This window comes from Mirounga leonina, unplaced genomic scaffold, assembly GCF_011800145.1.
Source record: "Mirounga leonina isolate KUSES-001 unplaced genomic scaffold, KU_Mleo_1.0 Mir_168, whole genome shotgun sequence".
In the NCBI taxonomy this organism is placed as follows: Eukaryota; Metazoa; Chordata; class Mammalia; order Carnivora; family Phocidae; genus Mirounga; species Mirounga leonina.
In genome coordinates, this window is record NW_023270426.1 from 66,485,015 (window position 1) to 66,503,954 (window position 18,940).

At 36.8% G+C, this 18,940-nt stretch overlaps 1 long non-coding RNA gene across 1 annotated transcript in view; it reads left to right on the forward strand.

Annotated features, from left to right (window-relative positions):
- LOC118017039 overlaps positions 1 to 8,555 on the forward strand; it is an 80,102-nt gene extending 71,547 nt beyond the window's left edge. The window contains exons 2-3 of the long non-coding RNA XR_004681034.1: positions 384 to 480; positions 7,744 to 8,555. This is a non-coding gene — a long non-coding RNA (uncharacterized LOC118017039). The remainder of the gene's footprint in view (positions 1 to 383; positions 481 to 7,743) is intronic.
- Positions 8,556 to 18,940: the final 10,385 nt, after the last annotated feature.

Genomic DNA, 18,940 nt, shown 5'->3' on the forward strand with positions numbered 1-18,940 from the left:
TACTTACAACATTTAATCTCAGTTAAGACCAGCCACATTTCAGGTGCTCAATAGCCACATGCGGCTAGTGGCTACTGTATTGGGCAGTGCAATTCTAGAAGCTTCCAGCTTTAATAACTTGATGCCTCTGATGTATGGGCTCTGAATATAGTGGGGATAGAATTACGGATAAAAGAAGATACATGTAAATAATGACTCCCATTATCCTGACTTATATTTGTGTCAAGTGCATCCATAATAAAACCTCTCCATTCACAATTGTTATTGGAGGGTGGAGGATGGGAAATGTGGTCTGCTACCACGTGGATTTCTGATCATTTAGCTCACTATTGAAAGCTGTGTAAAGTTTCTTCGAATGCTTTCCCATTCCTTTTATAAACCAGGAGAGTAGTTCAAGCCTATGTGTATCAAGGAGAGTCATAGAAACCAGCCAGCCCGGACGAAGAGGGAATTCATTCTGAGAAGCCCCGGAGGAAACATGTGAGTTATCTCCAACTATCTGAAGGCCCTTCATGCAGGGAAACCAAGACTTGTTCTTTTGTTCCTAGGGGACAGCAATGCTACAAGTTCCAGTTATTCTTGAGTTCCTGCCGGTATCAAGCACGGTGTGCGGGCTTTTAATCCATTATCTCTAGTTCTTGTCTCTACCTCAAAGTAGATAAGGTTATCCCGTGTTATAAGTGAAAACAAGGGGGAGGGCACAGAGTGGTTAAGCTGTGCTCCCAAAGTCACAGTCTGAGTAACTGACAGACAGGGACTCCAATCCAGGTCTCTTGCCACATAAATAAGCCACAATTTCACCCTTCCAGTTGCTCAGGCCAAAAAACTTGAAGCTACTTTGACTCCTCTTTTTCTCTCACACCCTGTATCGAAGCCTGCAGCAGACTACAGTTGCTCTACTTTCAAAATATATTCGGGGTTTGAGTAGTTCTCGCCACCCCGGCTATTGTCAGCCTGCTCTAAACCCCCAGCACATCCCATCCATATTCTTAGTTTCCTCCTAACTGTCCTCCCAGCTTCTGCTATGGCCCCTGCTGGTCTACATGTGACACAATTACTAGAGTCATCCTAGGAAAGAAAAGTTCAAGTGTATCACTCCTCTGTTCAAAGATACGACATCCTAGCTCAATGTGGATAAAAGCCAAGGTTTTACTGCAGTTGACTATAGAAGACCCTACCCAACGCTACTGCTGTTATGTCCCACCTCCTTGTCAGTCCTCAGTGACCCGGGCTTGGGGCCTTTGAACTTGCTGCCTCATCTAGCTGAGATGCTCTTCTCTGAAATATCTGATGAGATTTCCTCACCTCTACCTCCTTCAGGTTATTATTCAAAGTCACCATCTCAGTGAGGCTTTCCTGACCACTCAATTTTAAATTGCAACCTGCCTCCTGATCTTTATTTTTTTTCTACAGTGCCTAACAGACCGTACTTTTTAAGTTCTTCCTTTCATCCGTCTTCTCTTCTCCTAGAACAATATGAGTTCTGTGAGAGCAGAGTTTTTTTTTTTTTTTTTTTCCTGTTACTTCTGTCTGTCTAGCACCTAAAACAGTGTCTGGCATCTACTAGGCATTCCATAAATGTCTGTTGAATAAATTACTCTGTCCCACAACCATGGGGTCCCACTGAACAAATCTTGCTTGAAGACAGGTATCATTAAGCTAAGGCCCACAGCATTATGGGAACACGGACTATCAAAGCTGAAAGAATTATCTGATTTTCCAAGTAGGACCCATAGGGAGACACTAAAGGGAAATGCAGAGATTCTGTGAGCCATGGCTTTAAAAACGTAGTGGAGCTAAATGAAGTCAAAATTGACTGCACAACCACACGTGGGAAATCGATGTAGGGGAGGGGAGGGATAAATTCTTAAACTTAAAAGACCTTCCAAAGCCTGGAATTCTGTGATTCTCAGGTTTGTTTCACTAGGATGGGCTCATGTTCTGAGGCCATAATGTCTTCTCCAGCTGGATGTCTGGGCTGTATACTCCAGCAGATATAGGGTACAGTGCCATCTGTTTATAAGGGACACTGAACATCTTCCCCTGGCATCAGACTAAAGGCTAGAGAATGAAGGAATAAATATCCTCTCCCACTGTGCCTCAGGTCCTAGGGAATGGGGAAAGTCAGAAGCCAGAGTGAGTCTTTAGGGAGCGTCATAAGCAAGGCGTCCAGGACAGTGAGATTGCTATTTGTGGTACATATCACTGCATTTCATTATTTGTGCAGTAGAGTGTGCAGGCCTTCCCAAGAGACACCTAAAGAGCCTATGGAATCTCTGAAAGTATCTGGAAGATTTCCTGACTGATAATTCCTCTCCATATCTAGTACCTTGCAAGTGATCTCAAATTTTCTGAACAGATATAATAAAATAAGGCAAAATTATGCTTTCACTTATAATACAGTAGACACTTGAACAACATAGGGGTTAGGAGCATCAACTACCCACACAGTTGAAAATCTGTGTATAATTCATGACTCCCCCAAAACTTAACTACCAATAGCATACTGTTGATGGGAAGCCTTACCAGTAAACAGTTGATTAACATATATGTTGTCCTTAAATGTTATATATACTGTATTCTTACAATAGAGTAAACTAGAGGGAAAAAAATGTTAAGAAAATCACTAGGAAGAGAAAATACATTTACAGTTCTGTACTGTATTTATTAAAAAAAAACAACAAAAACTGTGTATAAGTGGGCCCACACAGTTCAAACCCTTCTTGTTCAACTGTATATTGTTTTTTACCCAAGGTTTAGAAAATGTTGAAGCTTTCCCCCTTTTTAATTCAGGAAGATCATAACTTTTGTGCAAGAAACCCTATACAATTCCGACTCTCATTTAAACTTTCTTATTTTTAAGTCATGGCTATCTAAATCCAAAGATTTTGCTAATGCAGAGAATATTAAGTATGATTGCCTCTGGTTCTGAACTGAAACAGAATTAAAATTCTCAAAATGATATTTTATCCCACACCACAGAAGTTTCCTTTTGAAGTCGATATAACTCACACATCAAAACCTCCAACGAACATGTTCATTGGCTGTAAGATACAACTAATTGATTTCAAAATCCTTACCAGGGATGGCACTTTTATTTCTTATTTTTATAGACCTGGGAAAAATTGTTCTTAAAACAACTACAGGGTCCTTGGAGTTATCAATTTAATTACAATGTTTATTGTATTCAAAGAATTCTTTGCACAAAGGTACAAAGTGTCTCCTATTTACTTTTTCTCTTGTCTTTTTAAACCAAAGGTAATAGTCTCAAAGGCAAATTTGAACCTTGCATGAAAGATAAAGTATACACAAGGAAGTGAAGTTAGCAAGGAGCTACATGAAACACTGGATTGTTGTTATCAAATTATGTGATATCATAAGCTCTTTGCTATAAATAAAGAAGATAAGAATGTGAATGATACAAACATTCAAAAGGCCCATATAACTGGCAATAAGCTGAGACTTAGAATCATTTTAGATCTTACTCTTTAAATGTGATAAAAGTTAAATGGAAGACCCTACCTACAAGAGCAAAAACATTTTTCTATCTTAATAGACTTAATTGCTTTGAATAGTCATGATCTGTGACTAGGACAGTTGGTAGAGAACAGGTGACATATTTGACTGTTTCAGAGCTATTCCTTCATGCTACATAGTAAGTCTTCAGTAAATGATTCTGGAATAAGAAATAATGTTACCTTTACTATTCTTCTGCAAGATACCATTTTCTGTCCATTCTCCACACTGACAAATCTTGTGTGTTCAGAAAGTTCAATCTGGAAAATTCTCAGGATATTACTTTCGCCCATATTTCTGGAAAACTGGTAACTCATTCTAAAACTAGAGAACAGACATGAGAGTATTAGAAGAAATGAAAGGTATCAGCATGGCTTGGGTTTAAGGTCAATATTAGCAGAAGGAGTTCAAGGCCAAAGGTCTAAGAATGCATAGGGTCCAAGCTAATGGTGTTTGCTATTGAAAGCTCATCCAGACCAGAGTTCTGCATTACTTTCTGGGGAATGCCTGGCTCTCCAGCAAAGGGGGGAAGGGAGAGGGAGGACCCTATTTACATCAAATCCCATGGTCACTTTCTTCAGACAATCAGGGCACAAAAATCAAAAAGATGTAAGACTTGTCCAAAAGGAAGCAGTGACAAGATCCAAGAGAGATGATTCTAAAACATCTGCTAGATGTTCAACTCCTTGGACCTACATTGTTAAAACCTGTGACTATGACTATCACCTGCCGCCTTACCAAAATAACTTGGCACTTCTTTTTGCCTTAACATGAGGTAACAGGAGATGGTTTCTAATTCTGCAATCCTGGGTTTTTGGGGTTTTGGATTGTTTTGTTTTGTTTTGTTTTTTAGAAATTCTAGGAGATAGAAAAAAAGCTGAAGACCTCCATATAAATCATTCTCCTTGTGTTTACATTTGAGTGCCTTGCTATATTCATCTAATGACTTTAGTCTGTTTTCCTTTTGCAAACTCAGCATGGTTATAAATACAATAAAGAACAGTATTTCTTCCACCATCACCATGCCCAGAATAGGCTCAAGCAGTGCAAAGATTACATCCTCTTTAAAGCTTTCTTATTACCCTGACATTTTTTTCCTACTATTTCTACTAGTAAGAATTGGTGGCCACTCTTCCCTAATCTGGATTGGCTTTATTAAGCCATGTAGAAATGAATGCCTCTCAAAGCAAATGGTATGTATTTTCCTGCTTGTCAGTGCTTTACTGGTTGGGTGCATCTTCTTTGAATGGTTTACCCAGAAATGGCTAACAAGAAAATCTGAGGCCTTGAGTTTTCTTGGCAGAGTAGTCACTTGTTTCCTGTCATAATAAATTGTCCTTTTGGTCTTCAGCTCACTGCTTCTTGACAGCTTACTCCTGTCATAGGAATACATTTTCAGAATAATGGTAGACAACTGAGCCACAATTCATCTATGAAAATCAACGTGTTTTTAATGATGCTTTCTAGAGAAGGCTTGACTATCTGACTTCTCAACATTTGAGACATTCAATTAAACCAGTGACTTACTTTGAAAATTGATGAATTATGGCAAGATTAAGCTTTCTAGTGGAGAATACATCTTAAGTGATCAAATAGCCTTGGCTGTAAGCAAAAGCTCTAATCTGAAAAGAATGCCAGCTAATATATGTAGTAGGAGTGATAGAATTAATAAATTACCACTTTGTAAACTTTAATGAAATTATTGATTTTGGCAAGAATTACCACATGGTATTAAAACTGTAAGGAAAAATGTAGAGGGATCAGATGTCCGTATAGTACTAAAGTAACAGCATACAGATTACTTTCTGGCAATGAGGAGAAAATACAATATTATAGTGGATGATTAGGAAGTCATTAACATACGCAGTCAAAGCAATGCAAATGGTGGGAAACCCAAATCTGTGTTCCCTGATGTAATGCAGTATGGAGTACATGACTTAAGCTTGTATCTACTCCTACCAAAATATTTACTGTGATTTAACTAAGCCTTTCCACACAGATGCAAGACAAATACAGAAAAATGAGATGTTCTATAGGATAAATGATCCTCTCTTCTTGGCAAGTCAGTGTCATGAAATAAAGAACTCTTCTAAACTAAAACAACTGTATTTTATTTATTTATCTATATTTGATGAATTTTTTTTTCCTTTTAGAGAGGGAGAGAGGGAGAGAGAGGGCAGGGGAGGTGCAGAGGAAGATGGAGAGAGAGATTCTCAAGCAGTCTTCACGCCCAACATGGAGCCCAACACAGGGCTCCATCTCATGGCCCTGAGATCATGACCTGAGCCAAAATCAAGAGTTGGATGCTTAACCAACTGAGCCACCCAGGTGCTCCCATTTTTTTTTAACCAAAAAAATTTTAAATGACACAACCCCCAAATAAAATATTTATCTTGGATTAGATACTAGTATGAACAAATCAGCTGAAAAGCACATTTTAGGGATAATATTAAAAAATTTGAATATGGAATAAGTATTAGATGATACTAAGTAATTGTCAATTTTCTCAAGTGTAATAATTTTGGTTATATAGGCAATTGTTGTTATACTCTTATACATACATGATGTACTTTAGTATTTAGGAGGTAGAATGTGATAATGTCTGTAATTTTCCTTAAAATACATCAGTATAGGAAAAATAAGTGGAAAAGAAGGAAAAAAGTGAAACATTTTCTTCTGAATAAGTAAATACAAGCACTAGAGGATATCTTCAAATGAAATAGTTCTAGACTATGACTTCCCATCAAAACTTCTAAGGTCTCCTCTGCATCATTAATATTGCTTTAAAAGAAGGAACTTTTTATAAATGGTACATTTGGTCCTTCCTCTTTATTCCATTTTTTTTTTTTTTTTCCAGAAAGAAGGCAGGAGAACATTCCAACATGAAAAGCATTTTTCCCTCATTTAAGCCCTTCCTGTGTTTAAAGGCAGTAGTTCTACTCTAAGGGTAGTCCCCAGAAAAGCAACACCACCTTCTCTGGGGAAGTTGGTAGAATTGCAGACTGTGGGCTTTGACCCTGGGCCGTGGGAGCAGAAACTCTGGTGATGGAGCATAGAGAGCTATGTGCATGAAGCTGTCGAAGTGGCACTGATGCCCACCGAAGTGTGACCACCCTTCTTCTAGAGCTCCCATTTCTCTCCATGCAATTCACTTTGTCACTGCCAAGTTAGCCTACACACTGGGGATAAAATAAAGGAAGACGTGGAGTTATAGAAATGATGTGTAGTTTCTATTCTTCTCTACTGAAGCCTCTAGCCACGAAATGAGAAAGTGAGAAAACAATACTTGATTTTGTTTATTTTATTTTATTTTATTTTATTTTATTTTATTTTATTTGAGAGAGAGAGAGTGAAAGGGAGAGAGATCATGAGCAGGGGGGAAGGGCAGAGGGAGAAACAAGCTCCCCACCAAGCAGGGAGCCCAATGCAGGACTCAATCCCAAGGGCCCTAGGATCATGACATTAGCTGAAGGCAGACGTTTCACCAACTGAGCTACCCAGGAGCTTGAGAAAATGATACTTGTGATATTGGCTGTTCCATTATGTTCACAACACAACATTTTGGAGCATTACTGAAAACAACAAACATGTTCTATGTCATCATTGTATACTTTCCAGACTCCAGGAGAGCCCTCTACTACAAGGTAAAAGAGGCTCCATTTTATGGAATAAATTTTGTGACAATAGTGTAAATCATCCCTGCCCTCAAGCATTTCACAAGATTAAAATGAACAGGAACTTCTCGCATACCTATTTACAGTGTTCTGACTCTCTAGTGGTCTGCTTGTCTCCCCACTACACAGTATATTTGGAAGACTAGTGACCATGTCTAAATGCTGTGAAACCTATTGCATCCCATATATGACTTCTGGGTACCCAGCAAATGTGGGATGCCATGATGCTAATGCTTTTCTATTGTTAGTGGGAAGTCAAAACCCTAAGCAATTCCACAACACCATCATTTGAGCACTGAGCAGGAAACCTAAACCAATGTGCCTGATTTCCCATCTTTGGCCCCTGGTCATACCTCCAACTGAAGAGAATGTATAATATAGAATTATAGTCCCATCCTCATGTCAGCAGTTAGGGACACATTTAGCTATTTGATGTTCATATAAGAGGCGTCTGAGACTAATGAAAATCAGGCACTACTCATAGTACCAAATGGTGTTAGACAAGGTTTGTGGTAAAGCATGACCATCCTGGTTCCCTATTCTATTCTTTCAGGAATGAGGGTCTCTTAGTGCTCAGTGCCTGGGAATTTTGTGATATTCTGCACAGACCCTCCTACGAGACCACCTATAAAACAGTGTTCACTTCCCTGAACACATCCTTCTGTTTTATCACCATCCACTGATGGATAGACACAGCAGTTAATGAGGACACTCAACACTGAAGGCAGATGCCAAGAGGGAAAAAAGAAGAACTCAGGTATGAATCAGTGAAAAAGAATATAATACACTCAACAGGAAAGAAGCAGCTGAAACTGTGAGAGAAAGCCTCAGGGAAAGGATAGCAAAGAGAGTGATGAACTGCTACACATGACAGAATCCACCGTGAAGGTATCCTCCCTTTACTCTGTAATCCTCCAGCCCCCAAACACACTTAGGTGACAAGTTGCATTATGAGCATCTATCCCATCCCCTCGCAGAAAGCTGTCCTCACCTCCTAAATATCTTCTCCCTATCTGAAATTACAAACTGCCTACGGGGGCAATTGCTAGGTGTATTTGTATATACATAAATATGTATACATATATTACACACACCAACACACACGCATTCACACACACACACTCGCCATAAGGGTTAAAGCTCAACAATAGCTTAGGTAGAGATGAGTTTGAATCCCAGCTCTGCAATTTACACACTGTTTGATAGATAATAGGCAGTTAATCCATATAAACCTCAGATCCTCCCTCTATAAATGCGATAACAATACCTCTATCAGTATTGATCTAAGGGTTAAATTAGATAATGTATGTTTAAAACTTTTCCCAATTTCCAGCAGAAGGTCAGTTCTCAATAAATGGTAGCTATTCTAGTTAATATTAATATTAATATTTTATAACCTTCTTTGTCCATCAAAATTTCTCCACTTGCTTTTCTTGTTTCCCACTTCAAATATTAAATCTTTACTAGTGCCAAACTTTTGTTTACCATAAGAGTATAGAAACCAAATTCTTGATTTATGGCACATCTTTTTTTTCAAACCATCACTAAATATTAAACTATAAAAAATGCATCATTATAAATCCCATGTTTGACCTTCTTGTCATATCTCTGTTATATGTGGTCATTTGACAGTATTCTTCAGACAATAACATTCCTACAAATGAAAGATCAGAACTGGTTGAGAGATCATTTGCCTGTGATCAACATTGCAAAATAAGTTGGGTACATTAGCTTCAAATGTAAACCAGAAGAGAACTGGGTTTACGTGTGTGTCCGTGTGTCTCTGTGTCTCTATATGTAAGGCTATGTGTCTGTGTGTCTGTGAGAGAAAGTGGAAAGAGAGAGAGACAGAGAAATAAATGAGAGGGAAGGGGAGACAGACAATGAGAGACTAAGAAAAAGGATCAGTGTCATAAAAAGCTTATACTTGGGTAGATTAGTAGAGTGGGTAAATATAAATTGCACTTCCTCATTTCTGCAATGATGCTTGAAATAATTTTGCCTTATATGTGCCTCCAAAGTGTTTCAAGTGTAACAGCACAAAAAAGGAAAAGGAAAGGAAACAAAGAATTAGTATTTGAATGTTCCTGACCTTTCTTCCCTCCCCTTCTCCAAGAAGGTCCTCATTTTGCCGGCACAGTTTCTCACCTCCTTCTGTACCGTGGGGACTGGATATAACAGAGATTCCCGAGTGTGATGCATAGTTTAGAGGTTGGGGGTTGAGAAAAGAATAGTGGCTGCAGAAAAGAGGGAGGAGGAGATTTGAAGGGCCAGGGAGAAGGTTGGCAGGGGAATTTTTATCCAGAGCAAGGAAGTCCTGTTGTTGTGAAGGAGAGAGAAGCAACGGAAACATCTAGAAGATGTTACTAGTGGAGATAAGAAGAAATGATTCTTCAAGAAGTATCACTAAGGATCAAATGTCTTCCTCACTGTATTTTGATAAACTCAAGTTTTTTTTTAAAAGATCGTTTTATTTTCCAATCTGCCTGCTTTTGCAGTGTGTTTATTTGACTGAAACATCTCTCTAAAACTAGGTTTCGATGTGTTTCAACGTGTTTGCACAGTTTCATTTACTTCCTTTATTTTTTCATTTGACTGATAGGCAACTCCCCTAGCTATCTCTGTTCGCTGAATTCTCCCAAATGTTTTTTTTTGTATTCATCATCACTTCACCATCCAACATGTGAACGTATAATTCTCTTTCACTGTTTTCTTGAAATCTGCATCATCAGATAATTTGTAAGCAGCATCTTCCTAAGTTGAACAATAAGTTTAACACATACATGCGTATGCACATTTACATTCATGCGTGTGAATGTGAACCCATGGATGAAAAGGTAAATTGGCATATAGCCAAAAGAAGCCCCAGTCAAATGTCAAAAACCATTAGGGATTGTTCATAATCAAGAGAAGTCTTAGCACTTGCCAAGTAACACAGTTGCAAATGTGATTACTTGATAAAGACAACAAGCAAAAGCAAAAGCCTGGGAAAAAGGTGGGTTGCAGGATCTTAGGATTTCCTAAATCTTGCCTTGACGAAAGGAGGAAAAAGGCAGCAGAATTTGTGAACACTATAACCTATTAAGTGGAATTCATTATGTAGATTTAGTTAGGTCACAAGTAGAACATGCCCAGCAAAAAGCCCCTCACATCCTGAGAGAAAATGCGTGTGTGTGTATGTGTGTGTGCGCGTGTGCGTGTGATCAACATGCTACAGGATAACATGCTGATTAAAAGCTTGAGTCCTGTCTCTATTAGCTAGGCAAATTACATAACATTATCAAATATATTAATAAAATTAACTTCAGATGATTGTTCTGAGGATTAAATTTGGTAATATGTATAAAAACCTTGACATATTAACTGCACATAGACAGCAAACAAAGAAATATCAACAACAAACACATAGCATCAACTGTGTATTGCACACAGGTCTATGAGCATGCGTATACATTCCCATGTTAAATCCTGTGAGATAGTTACTTATGAAGTGGGTACCATTTTTACCTTCATTTAACAGGTGGGAACAGAGCCATACAGAGGTTAAGCAACTCCTCCGAAGCTATGCGGTTAAAATGTGTTAGAGCTGGATTTAAAACCCAGATCCATAAAAAACAAAACAAAACCCAGATCCATTGGTTGCAGAATCTGTGTACTAGATTATCTTCTTAACAACAACAGCTGTTCCTTAATGATTATTAATCTTTGTCGTTAATGTATGAAAGAAAAAGCACATTAACATAGGAGCTGATTTCATAAACCAAGCAGCTGTATACATACACATATACTGAAGAAAGGGATCTTGCACCAGATTGCCTATCAGCAGGCTTGTCTATTTGTCTTTATGATGGCCCCATAAACCACCAGTGTGGGGTGCCGAAAAAAATGTAGATTTGAAGCAGTGAAGTGCAAGACAAACAAAATGAAAGACCTTACCAAAGTTTTAAAGTTTCTCTTGAGACACATAAATAACTGCAGCTTTTGTGTGTCTCAAAAGCAAACTAAATCGGTCTTACCACACACACATATGAAACCTCATTTTGAATCTGTAGTTAATAATATTTGAGCCATTGACACCCAACCTATCTTTTGTTAAAAACAGCATCACAGAGTAGGGTTGACAGATTTCACAGATAAAAATATAATCTTCGGGAATACAGATACTAAAAAATATTTATTATTTATCTGAAATTCAAATTTAACTGGATGCTCTGTATTTTATCTAACAACTCTAGAGTCAGAATACATGTAATTTAAACTTTAGAGATTGATATATATGCTGTTTATGAATTCTACCAGTTATTAGAAGCTTGAGAAAAAAGGCTACAAGTCTGTTCTAAGAAAAAACAGAAACAAACAAAACCTTATATCATATGTATTTCAATAAACGACATTCTCTCCATATTTTTAAAATAGAAATCAGAGGGCGCCTGGGTGGCTCAGATGGTTAAGCGTCTGCCTTCGGCTCAGGTCATGATCCCGGAGTCCCGGGATCGAGTCCCGCATCGGGCTCCCTGCTCGGCAGGGAGTCTGCTTCTCCCTCTGACCCTCCCCCCTCTCATGTGCTCTCTCTCAAATAAACAAATAAAATCTTAAAAAAAAAAAAAAATTATTTCTAGGGCGCCTGGGTGGTTCAGTTGGTTAAGCGACTGTCTTCGGCTCAGGTCATGATCCTGGAGTCCCGGGATCGAGTCCCGCATCGGGCTCCCTGCTCGGCAGGGAGTCTGCTTCTCCCTCTGACCCTCCTCCCTCTCATGCTCTCTGTCTCTCATTCTCTCTCTCTCTCAAATAAATAAATAAAATCTTAAAAAAAAATTGATAAAATAGAAATCAGAAATTATGAACAGAATTATTCTTATACTCCTTTAATGCTTCTTCAAAAATGAGCTCAATGTGCTAGATTAAAAGATAGATTTTGAAACTCCTATCCATGAAGTTGTCTCAACTTGACTAGACCTTTCTGGACATTAAATTAAATCTTCTCAGTTCCATGAGAGTCAATTTATCATCTGGAGACAGTGAAAAAAAAAAAAACTTTGCATATATAAAAATATCTCTGTAAAACAGTCCTGGAGACCATGGAGCAATATAAATCACTGAGAAATTGTGTTTAAATTTATCCTTGGGAGGAAAAAGGGAGGAGAAAGAGGATAGCAGGATGGAAAATCTCAGTTTGGTCAATAAAAACAGAACGGCCTTGAGTGTCCTGTTTTCCACAGAAACAAATAAAAACTAAACAGAATGTCAACCTCTGCTTCTCAAACACAGTTTTCGGAGTTTGTGAGACAGAACAGGTTGTGTATGTCCGCTTTTCACCAGTGAAGATCTGTCGCTCGGCCAGAGCAATTACAAGCCAAAACTCCCATTATTGTGTGCCTGTCCATTCAGTGCAGACATCATCTTTTTCAAAACACAAGGGAGGCGCACAGTTTGGGCTGCTTGTCGGGCAGCTGTTCTGTGAAGAGAGGCTCTCCCTCTGATCGACAACACAAAGCCTTTGCTGTGCCTTTGCAGGTGCTTATGTGCCGGCAAGAAGAACTTTCTTATTTTTAGTGTGTGCAGTAATGGGCTTCATGTTAATCCCGTGCCACGCCACAAAGTTTCACATGTTGACCATAAAAGGAAAGAACTGTGTCTTCACAACTCAGTTTGTTTTGCATTCTTACCACTATTAATGACATTAATAATATATAGTCTATTCTGAAATTGTTTCCAGGCTTCTTCCTTCTTAGAATCTTAGTGGAACATGTCTGGCAGCATAACTCATCATAAATTATGATAACCATTTTGAGCAATGATTGGCTTTGCATTATGAGTAGTCAGATATTTAGAGTGCTGTATTGGAAAAACTGATTTATTCAAGTTTGTCCAAATAAATGACAAATGAAGTTTTCTTCCACAAAGGCAGACGTAATGAAAGAAGCATTTGAAATTCAGGTTTTTACTTATTTTCGCATGGTTAATGACACCAAAAGCAAAGGCAACAAAAGCAAAAATAAACAAGTGGGATTCATCAAACCAAGAAGTTCCTGCAAAGCAAAGGAAACTATCAATAAATAAAAAGGCAAACTACAGAATGGGAGAAAACATTTGCAAATCATGTATCTGGTAAGAGGTTAATACCCAGTGTATATAAAGAACCCAATACAGCTCAATAGCAACAAAACCAAACAATTCAATTAAAAAGTGGACAGAGGAACTCAATAAACATTTTTCCAAAGAAGACATACAGGTGTCCATAGAGACATGAAAGGGTGTTCAACGTCACTACTCATCAGTGAAATGCAAACTGAAACCAAATCACCTCACAGCTGTTAGAATGGCTAACATCTAAGAGTCAAGAGAGAATACACACTGACAAGGATGTGGAAAAAGGGAACCCTTCTGCGCTGTTGGTGGGAATGCAAATTGATGTGGCCACTATGGAAAACAGTATAGAGTTTCTAAAAAAAATGAAGAATAGAACTACCATATGTCCAGTGATCCCACTTGTGATTATACATCCAAAAAACATGAAAACAGGGTCTCAAAGAGTTATCTGTACCACCACACTCATTGCGGCATTCACGAGAGCCTAGCTAGCTATGGAAACAACCTGGGTCCATCAGTGGATGAACCAGTAAAGAAGATATGGCATATATATTATTCAAACATGAGAAAGAAGGGCCTCCTACCATCTGCATCAACATGGATGAACCCTGAGGGCATTACACTAAGGGAAATTAGCCAAACTGAAAAAGACAGATACTGTGTGGTATCACTTGTAAGTGGAATCTAAAAAGCCAAACTCACAGCAATACAGTAGAGTGGTGGTTATCAGGGGCTGGTGGGGGGGGGAACAGGTGGGAGAAATGTGGAAGATGTTGGCCAAAGGGCACAAACTTCCAGGTATAAGATAAATATCTTCTGGGAATCTATTGTACAACATGGTGATTACAGCTAAAATACTGTATTATATACTTGCAAGTTGCCAAGTGAGTAAATGTTAAATGTTTTCACCACAAAAAGGAAAAGGCAATTATGTGACATGATAGAAGTGTTAGGTAAGGCTATGGTGGCAATTCATTTTGCAATATTTAAGTCTCTCAAATCAACACATTGTACACCTTAAACTTACATGATGTGACATATCAATTGTACCTAGATAAAGCTGAAAATTCTATAATAGGCAATATTACAGCATTGCAGTGTTACAACAAATCATATTACACTCTTGTAAAACCATAGTATATATTCTTTATGGGATGTATAGACATAGAGCAAAATCATAAAAATTTGCAATAGAACAATCCATATAAAACACATGCTGGTGGTTGACTCTGGGGAGGGAGAGAGAAGGATGGGTTTGGAAAGGAATATACTGGAGCTTCAAATGTATCTGCAATTTTGAACCCTATAAATAAAGATATAAAATATAATAGTAATAACTAAATAAAAAAAACAATAAACAGCTTAATAATTTAAAATGGTTGCCCAAGGACAGCAGGAATGATGGAGGGGGACAGGAGAAAGTAGGTAGGGGAATTTTTCTTATAAAAAGCTGTACAGAACTATTTACCTTGAAACTGTGCTTATATAAAACTATGATAAAATAAAAATACAGTTTTTAAAAAGCAATTAACCACTTAAAAGCTGCTTACTAGCCAATGGCCCATGTCCACTATTTACTAGGAGTCTCTCCAGAAATCCTATTACTCTTTTCATAGTAAAGGACTTCATAGTTTTGATTATGAACTCACAAATCATATTTGACAGCAGAGAGCCCAATACTTCTCACCTACAAGAGAGGACACAGTGCTGAGGGTTTGAGTATAACATCTGTTCCATAAACAAAATTTCCTATTTCTCAATGTATATTATAAATTTCTTGTGTCTCTGTCAGGCTGGATTATAACTTTTTATGAGAATTAGTGCTGTGTCTTTCCTATTCTTTATTATATCTCCAGCACCAAACACGGCAAGGCACATAATAGGTGTCAGAATGGATAAATGAATGAATGAATGAATGAACTTGTATTTGTTTAACACAGTATAGAGAATAACGAGTAAAATAGTCATCTTTAGTAGAGAAAGAATGATAACTTGATCCCATATATATTAGTGACCCAGGTCACTACTTGGTATCTCCAAATCACGTGGGCATGATTATTCAGCCTAAGCAGCCCTGCTTAAAAACATAGTGTTAGTCTCAAGTAAGAGTTGATTCTTAAATTTTGGTAGAAGTATAACTACATAATCTACTTTATGGTCAGTTTTACGTAATCAGTAATTCTTATTTTAGATATGATAACACTTTCTCCCATCAATTGTTTAGACCTCCCCCTAGTGTAAGGGGAAACATTTTTAAATATTTGTATGAGAAGGAAAAAGAGTTCTCAACCTTTGTGTCTCAGTTAAAATCATGGTAGTCCAATATGTATACTTGCATCTGTTCTCACATTTGACAATGCAGGACTATTTTAGAGATTATCTGTATAAAATATAGGTAGTTACTAAGGCAGAATAACTGTTTTCAGGAGGAGACTTACAGTTATATGTCTCTATTTAGGCAAAGAATTGAAAAATTACCTTTTACATTCAAGGCCTCAACTTCTGCTGGCTGTGGCATTTTTTAAAAAAGCTCCTTTACTTCACACTTAACCCAAAGCATTGATGACTCTTAAATAAAAGGATGACCTCAATGAGACTACATTCACCTTGAAGTTGAATGTGCTTTAAAAAAAAAAAAAAGCTTTTAATTGAAGTAAAATATGCATTTTAAAAGTACATAAATTCTAAATGTATAACTTGAATTTTCACAAAGTGAATACATCCAGTGCCTAAATCAAAAAATAGAACATGGCCTGCCTTCTAGCAGCCTCCCTAGTAATGACTCCAATACCTTACTCCCCTACCCCAGGAGAGAGTCATTCTGAATTCTAACATCAGTGATGAGTTTAGCCTGTTTATGAACTTTTATCTTTATGTAAATGAAATCACGCAGTGTTCTTTTGTGTGTGTCTCGCTTCTTTTGCTCAACATAATGCTTGTGAGAATCATTTGTGTTCTTTCATGAAATTATCATTTGTTATGAAACGTTGCATCTTCATTATCATTTACTTTGAAATATTTCCTATTTTTCATCATTACTTTTTTTACTTGTGCTTTATTTATAAGTATATGGCTTAAATTTCAAGCACTTAGTGATTTTCTAGTTTATTTTTTGTTACTGATATCGAGGTTAATTCCACTGAGGTAAAAATACATACTCCTAATTATTTCAGTCTTTAAAAATCTGCTTTATGACTCATCACATGGTCAAATTTGTAAATACTATATTTTCACTAAAGGTATTTTTATTCTGGTCTTATTAGGTATAGTCTTCCATGTATGTCAAAAAGATCCACTGTGTTCATTGGCTTTTCAGATCTAAATCTTTATGGATTTTATTTTGGTGTATTTTATTACATATTTAGAGAGTTTCTTCAGTCCCCAAGGCTGATTGTGGATTTTTCTATTTCTCTCTTTAGATCTATAAATGTGTGTTTTATGTATGTTGAAGCTATAATACTGAGTATGTAAAGATTTAAGGCCTTATACCTTTCTGTATTTTTTACCCTTGTGCCATTTATAAATGTCCCACTTTATCTCTACGAATGCATTTTTATTAATGCTTACTTTGTCTTATGTTAGTATAGGTACACTGTTTTTTTGTTACTGATTACAAAGTACATCTCTTTCCTTTGTTCTATTTTTAAACAATTCTGTCCTTATACTTATGGTTTATTATAAAAAGCATATAGTTAAATTCCACTGTTTCTTTAACTAGTCTGATAATCTTCTACTTGGAGCCCTGAGTCCATTTACATGTAATGACATTACCACATGGTGATGTTTAGATCTACCATCTTATTCTTTGTCCATTTAATCCAACTCTTTTACATACCTCCTTCCTCTCTTTTCTTGCCCCTTTTCGGATTAATCAAATATTTAAATTTTTACATTTTCTCTATATTAAGTCAGTGATGCTCTATTAAATTCTTTGAGTGATTACAGGCCAAAGTATGTCATACTTCATTGACTGATTTGAAGTTATTACAAATTTTTTTCACTTTCCTGATAATCCTAATATCTTAACCGCTTTACTTACTCCTCCCATCTTTTGTGTTATAACTCTCATGCATTTTAATTGTACGTATTTTTCAAATACCAAAGACATATTATGATCATTTTGAGCAATCAATATTCAATTCTATTTATCCATCTATTCATTCTTTCCTGTGCTCCTTCCATTTCCATGTTTCTGTCCAAAATCATTTTCTTTCTGCATAAAGGACGTCTGTTAATATTTCTTTTAAGACACACCTGCTAATGACTAATTTTCTCAAGCTTATTTTCTAAAAAAGTATTTTTAAAGATATTTTCTCTGGGATAGAATTCTAGGTTAGAGATTTTGTTTGTTTGGTGGTGTTTTTCTCTAAGCATTTTAAAGCTATTGCTCCTGCAGCTCCTGTTTATCCTGTTACTGTTGCTCTTTTGAAGATCTGATGTCTTTTTCTTAGGCTGCTTTTTTCTTCTCCTTGGTTTTCAGCACTTTTATCACTGTGTGTCTAGTTTCTTTTCACTCTTTTATTTGTTTTATTTTTTTTATCCTGTTTGGACTTCACGAACCTTGAATCTATGGATTTTTCTTTTCATCAACTTTGGAAAAATTATTTGCCATCATTTCTTTTAATATTGCTGCTATCTCTTTCCTCCTTCTCCTTGTGGTACTCCAGATATATGTCTTCTAGAACTTTCCTCTGTGGTCCAGGTGGATCTATTGCTCATTTTTAATGTACTTTAGTCCTTTTATCTGTTAGATTTGGTTTATCTATTTTCTAATAACCTGTCTTCTATTTCCCTAAACTTGTCTTCTACTCTTCAAATCTGCTAACAAATCCATCTATTAAGTTCCTTTTTTTAAATTTTAATTCCACTATAGTTAATATACAGTGTTATATTAGTTTCAGATGTACAATAGAGTGATTCCACAATTCAATATATTACTCGGTGCTCATCATGGTAAGTGTACTCTTAATCCCCTTGACCTATTTCACCCATCCCCCCATTCATCTCCCCTCTGATAACCACTGCTTGTTCTCTGTAGTTAACAGCCTGTTTTTTTTGTTTGTCTCTTTTTTTCTTTGTTCATCTGTTTTGTTTCTTAAATTCTACATATGAGTGAAATCATATGGTATTTGTCTTTCTCTGACTGACTTATTACACTTAGCATTATACTCTCTAGATCCATCCATGTTGTTGCAAATGGCAAAATTTCATTCTTTCTTTTTTGTTTTTTAACGGCCAAGTAATATCCCATTGTATATATATATACCACTCTTCTTATCCATTCATCTATTGATAGGCACTTGGGCTGCTTCCACAATTTGGCTATTATAAATAATATTGCTATAAACATAGGGGTGCATGTATCTCTTTAAATTAGTGCTTTCATATTCTTTGGGTGAATAGTAGTGTGATTCCTGGATCATAGAGTAGTTCTATTTTTAATTTTTGAGAAGCCTCCATACTGTTTTCCAGAGTGACTGCACCAGTTTGCATTCCCACCAACAGTGCATGAGAGTTCCATTTGTTGCCAACACCTATTGTTTTTTGTGTTTTTGATTTTAGCCATTCTGACAGGTGTGAGGTAATATTTCATTGTAGTTTTAATTTGCATTTCCCTGTTGATGAGTGATGTTGAACATCTTTTCATGTGTCCATTGGCT